Consider the following 6,219-nt stretch of genomic DNA (forward strand, 5'->3'; position numbering starts at 1 on the left):
GCGGGGGGATGCTTGGCCGTTCGTGGCCGTGGACGGGGGCGCGGGGCGGCGCGCGTACAGCGCGACCACGAAGGGGGAGGTCAGGGGCGGAGCGGCTCGTGCTAGCACACGGGGACGAAAGGGAGGCGGCGCTGGACAGAGAGGGAAGAGAGGGGAGGCGGCCTCACGTTCGAGTAGAGACCAGGGGCGGCGAGGCTCGAGGGAGCCGTTGTGGAGGAGGACGGGGACGACGGCGACGCGGGGGAAGCAGTCCGGCGAGGTGGCATCGGCGACGGGGATGGGGAGCGCCGGTGACGGAGAGGACCGCGGCGGCGGCGTCCGACGTCCGGCGATGGTTCGCAGGGGGGTCGAGCGGCTCCGGGCTCGGGCGATCCGACAGGGAAGAAGACGAGGAGGTGCTCCGGTGATGGGGTGGCTCCGGCGAAGCAGTGGCGGGACGAGGCGGCGACGGTGTGTGGCGGCGGAGGAGGAGTCCCAGCGTGTGACGAGTGGCTGGGGCGCGACCTGGGTTCGTTCCCCCGATCCCGATCTGGATTGGGGAGGAGGCAAACGGGGGGGGGCGGAGTGCGGGTGGTTGGGTTAGGGTTTGACCAGGGGTGGGGTGATATGGGGGAGTGGGGTGGCCGATTGGGCCTTTGCCCAGTTAGGCTGGTTGGCCCAATGGCCTGCTGGGTCGAGGCCCAGTTCGGGGGGGCTCCTTTTCTCTTTTTTTGTTTGTTTTGTTTTGTTTTACTTTTTCTTATTTTTCCTTTTCTATTTTGGCTAATTGTCTGGGCACCAAATGAGTTTTGTAAAATATGAGAGCTGGTCCACAAATCACAGCACAATATATCTTACCACCAAAAACTAGTTTGGGTAAATATCATTTCATATTTATTTTGTATTAATAAAAAGGTTATTAAATAATGTTTTCAGCCACTGTTTGAGGATGTTTAGGTCACCTATCAAATTTCAATAATGTTCTTTACAATTTTATCATAGCCTCTGATTTATCTACTATTTATTGAACATTTTAGTTTTAATATTTGAAAACTTTTATTGTTTGCTTGATTTTGAATTTTGAATTTTGGACCGGTTTTGATCTAACGATAGATTAGCAACAGTAACGGAGGTAACGTGGCACCATTAGCGTGGGATTACTGTAGCTTAATTACCCGGGCGTCACACCGCGCTGAGAGCACCAGGGCGGTGGACGACGGCGAGGCCGAGGAAGAGAACGACACGGAGGCAGGGAAGACTCGGCAGTTGTTTCCCACGCGGAGGGGAGTACGACTGTACGAGGGTTTACTGGTTCGTCTGCCGTCGCCGGAGAATAACAGCAGGTGTGGGTGAGTAGAGGGATGGCTAGGCCAGCGATGGGAGTACGGTGAGGCGGTGAGGCCTGCGCGGCAGCACAGCCGGCCGCGGGGAGGAGGGAGCAGGCAGTCCCGCCGGCGCTTGTTTGAGCGGCTGGAGCAGGAAGAGCAGAGATTGAAGAAGCATGACGGCCATTCGATGGACATCCAACAGTCACTGCTTGTGCGTCAACCTTTTTTTAGGAAAGCCTCAAATCTGTGGAAAACAGCATACATCCCATCTGCCATTATTTCTAATAATTTACAACCCATTTGCTAATTCTTAAGGTTTTTTTTGGACGCCATATTCTTTTTGGTAGCATTACAGCCCATATTGTGGCCACGGTTAAAAAATTATAGGAAATTTTGCATATTTCGGTGCGGTTCGAACTGTTTTTAATCCCGAAATTTCGACTCACATTCGAACTGATTTTAAAAATAAATGTATATCAATATAAAATCCAACAAATTCTCCACGCATAAAAAATAATATAATTTAAAATCTCGAAATGAAAAAAAGATATTTGAAACTAATTGCCGGTTTGATGTCTTTTAAAAATGTGCAGCCCATTTCTCATTATTGATAGGCCATTTTCTCGGCTAGCCGAATGAAGCTCTCCTCGTCTTTAAAGATTTGCAGCCCAACAGGCCTGACAAAGCGACTTACTTGGCAAATCACAAAAAAACTGGGTTGTGGCCGTGGACCTAGCTGTCAGCCTCTCCACGTACAGTACTATTCCGATGGAAGTCAGTCGTTGACCACATTGACCACGCCGCGCCGAGAGCACCAAGGCGGTGGACGACGGCGAGGCCTAGGAAGGGGACGACGCAGAGCCGGGGAAGACGCGGCAGTGGATGCCCACGCGGAGAGGAGTACGAGGGTTCATTGGTTCGGCTGCGGCGTGAGGCTGCCATCGCCGCAGAATAACATGGGGTGTGGGTGAGTAGAGGGATACCCTGGGCGAGCAGTGGGAGTAGTAGGGGGCGGTGAGGCCTCCGCGGCATAACAGCCGGCCACGAGAGGCAGGAGCACGCGGCACGACCGGCGCTGCTTTGGGCGGCTGGAGCAAGAAGACCAGAGGTTGAAGAAGCACTATGGCCGTTGGATGGACATCGTACGATCACTGGAGCTAGAATCGTTCATATTGACTAAGTTGACAAAGCCCTCCGTCCTCGTCAACTTAGTAGGCCCACAAGTCAGCCACCCACTATGGTGGGTCCCAGCTAGCAGGGGGTATTCATTTTTTGGTGCGTAATAAGGAGGCACTTCCTTGCGTGCGAAGATATAGCTGGACCCAGCTGTCAGCCTCTCCACGTACAGTCCACGTCCGATGGAACTCGTTCCTTGACCACGTTGACCACGCCGCGCCGAGAGCACCAGGGTTGTGGACGACGGCGAGGCCTAGGAAGGGGACGACGCGGAGCCGGGGAAGACGCGGCAGTGGATGCACAAGCGGAGAGGAGTACGAGGGTTCACTGGTTCGGCTGCGCTGCCGTCGCCGCAGAATAACAGTGGGTGTGGGTGAGTGGAGGGATGGCCTGGCCAGCGGTGGGAGAAGTAGGGGGCGGTGAGGCCTTCGTGGCAGCACAGCCGGCCATGGGAGGCAGGAGCAGGCGGCACGACCGGCGCTGCTTTGGGCAGCTGGAGCAAGAAGACCAGAGGTTGAAGAAGCACGACGGCCGTTGGATGGACATCGTATGGTCACTGCAGCTAGAATCGTTTATATTGACTAAGTTGACAAAGCCCTTGGTACGTCAACTTAGTAGGACCACAGGTCAGCTTCCGAAATGGTGCGCCCCAGATGTCAGGGGGAGGAATCATTTTTTGGGCGGGTGAAGCTAGAATATCCGAGATTGAAGAAGAAGCATGGCATCCGTTGGATGGACATCCAACGGCCACTGCTGCTAGAACCGTGTGTTGACTATAAGTTGACAAAGCCTTGCATACGCGTCAACTATGTTTTTTTAGGGGACGCGTCAACTTAGTAAGGCCAGAAGTGTGTGGCAGAGAACTTATAGCCCATTTGAGATTTGTAAGAATGTGTATCCCATTTTTGAATTCTAATGGAATTTACTACAGCCCATTTACAGTTTGTTAAAAGTACAACCCATTTCAACCAACCGTTCAAAACAGAATTCAATAAAATTTCCCACATTTTGATGGGATCCGAAATATTTTTATCCCGAAATTTCTAGTCAGATTAAATACAATTTCAATATAAATTTATATTACGTAAAAATCCAACAAAACATTGCGCTCGCAACAATTAATGAAATTAAAATTTTCAATATCCAAAAATAATATTTTATAAAGTAATCACGTGTTTGGTGCATTTTTTTATATTTACTGCCCAGTTTTTATAATTACATCCCATTTATTATTTCTTAAAGCCCATTTTCTTGTTAAGCCTAATGCATCCCTCCTAGGAAAGATTTGCAGCCCAGCGGGGCGGAGAATAACAACTTGACCTTGCCTGGGTATTCCTAAAAAAAAGTATAGCTAGGCTAGCCATTTTCAGCTTGAAAAAAATTAATACCAGGGCTGGATATCTGGCCTGGGCTAGACGGGCCATAGCCCGCCCAGTTAATACCTGCAGCGATGTTTTCGTTGTTGTTCAGAGGAGAAAAATTAATATCTGGGCTAAACATCAAAAAACTCTGTAGTGCTCACACCTCAAAAACACAAATACTGCTCGAGCTGCTTGGTCCCAGCTGTCGGCCGCTTCTTGTGCAATTCTCTCGTTTATTGACTACTACATAGGTTGACAATGGTGTGGGACCGTGATGTCAGGAAACCAGGAGGAAGCAAAATAAATTATAGTTATATATATATAATAAGGAGGCACTTGCGTACGTGAGGCTATGGACCTGGTGGGTCCCCATTGTCATCCTCTCCAAGTAAAGTCATCTCCTCGCCCGCGCGCGCTTTCCGCCCGAAACAGTCAGCGCCGCCCGCCCCGCTTCCCGGTGCAGGCGATTGCTCCGCCTTCAAACGACACAAGTGTCGTCCGTCCATCCATCTGCCGCCCACATTAATGATACGCGGTTGTCGAGGCGGCTACTCCGGCGCCACACGCCCGTCCCTCCGCCCGCCCACCATTGCTATATAAACTGCTGCGCCGGCCATAGCCGCAGTCATCCGCATCCGTTCCCTTTCTCCTGTCCACACCACTACTGCCCACCATGGCTTCCTCGCGCTCCAGCGCTCTTCGGGGCGGGCGGTCGACGGACCACAAGGAGATGGCAGCCATTGCTGCCGACCGGCTGGCCGGCAGAAAGCCGGAGGACGATGACGTCCCAATGGAGAACATGGTAGTCGATGATCCGGCGCCAACCCCCTCCTCCGCGCCATCCTCGCCGGTGCATTGCACCATGACCATCGGCGAGGCCCGTGCCCTATATATGGACAGGGTGAGGCAGATGCGTGAGGAGCAGTTCCGGGAGGCGCAGGCCGACGCCGCCTACAACCACCATCTCCTCCAGGAGCACCTGCAGGCGGAGGAGCAGATCACCGCGGAGCGGGCGGAGCAGGAGGCGTTGCTCGACTCGTACCGCTCCGCCCGCAAGGGCCGCCTCGAGTGCTGGCGGTACCACATGCGGGTGGCAGAGGCTGCGGCCGCCTACAAAGAGGCTAGCAAAGAGGGCGATGAAGCGGGCGAGGCGCTGTTTGGCGAGACCGAGGACGAGGCAGAGGACAATGCCGGCTCCGACGAGTCCCCGCTCCGCTGGCGTCGACGAGGCCCTGCTTCGCCGAGGCCCCGCGGCGCCAACAACGAGGCAGAGGACACCGCCGGCTCCGCCGAGGCCCCGCCCCGCCAACAACGAGGCAGAGGACATCGCCGGCTAAGCCGAGGCCCCACCGTGCCGGCAACGTGGGGGAGGATTTCCACCGCTCCGCTGAGGCGCCGCCCGCCGGCAATGAGACAGAGGACATCGCCGGCTCCGCCGAGGCCCCGCCCCGCTGCCAACGAGGCCGCGCCACACAGAAAACGAGGAAGAGTAGAACACGGTAGGTCGCCGCTGCTCGGGTCCAAGTAAGGCCACCGCTGCTACCCTCCGGTTGAAGCCAAGCTAGGCAGGTTGACCATTGACGGCCGGTTAGCTTCTTGGTGGCGACGTGGAGTCGGAGAGCTGCGCTGGAGAAGAACGCTGCTTCTACTTAACTGCTGGTGTAGTTGGCTGACTGACACGTGGGCCCAACAGGCCACATGTCAGTTATGCAACTGCACCTGCAGTTAAGTCACTGAAGCTTCTGTTTGGCTCAGCGGGACACAGGTGGGTAGCTTCGGTTAATTAATTATACCTCCAACGCACCCCTTTTTAGTTGAAGAATGTATGAAATGTAATGAAATCCGGCATGTTTATATGAAATCCGACCGTGTATGAATGAATTTATTTCGATTAGTTCGAATTCCTGTATCACTGGCATTTGATGAACATGCAAAACAATACGTACTAGCATTATTCCCAGGGTGATCACCTCGTTTGCAGCAGTTTCACATGTACTCCCTCCGGTCCTTTCTAGTCTGCATACAAGTTTTGTCTGCAGTCAAAGTATCTCTACTTTGACCAATCTTATACAAAAAAGTATGCACTTTCACAATGTGCGAAGTAAAAAGGAACAGAAGGAGTACAAAGAGTTTGAGCAGCTTTTTAGCGTTTCTATACATTGCAATCAAACACACAGGCCTGGCAATTCATAGAGAACATTCAAAACAATCGATGATTATGCATCTCAGCGACTCACATGTCAGAGGCAATATTTACTTCACAACTAAAGAATAAAGAAAAAATTGATCGACACTGCTGACAGCAAAGGGCGTCCCATTCGAAAATATCAAACGCATGTCTTGCTAAAATCAATGAGCAAAATTTGACAAGGTTG

Source organism: Aegilops tauschii, chromosome 3 (assembly GCF_002575655.3).
Source record: "Aegilops tauschii subsp. strangulata cultivar AL8/78 chromosome 3, Aet v6.0, whole genome shotgun sequence".
Classification (NCBI taxonomy): Eukaryota; Viridiplantae; Streptophyta; class Magnoliopsida; order Poales; family Poaceae; genus Aegilops; species Aegilops tauschii.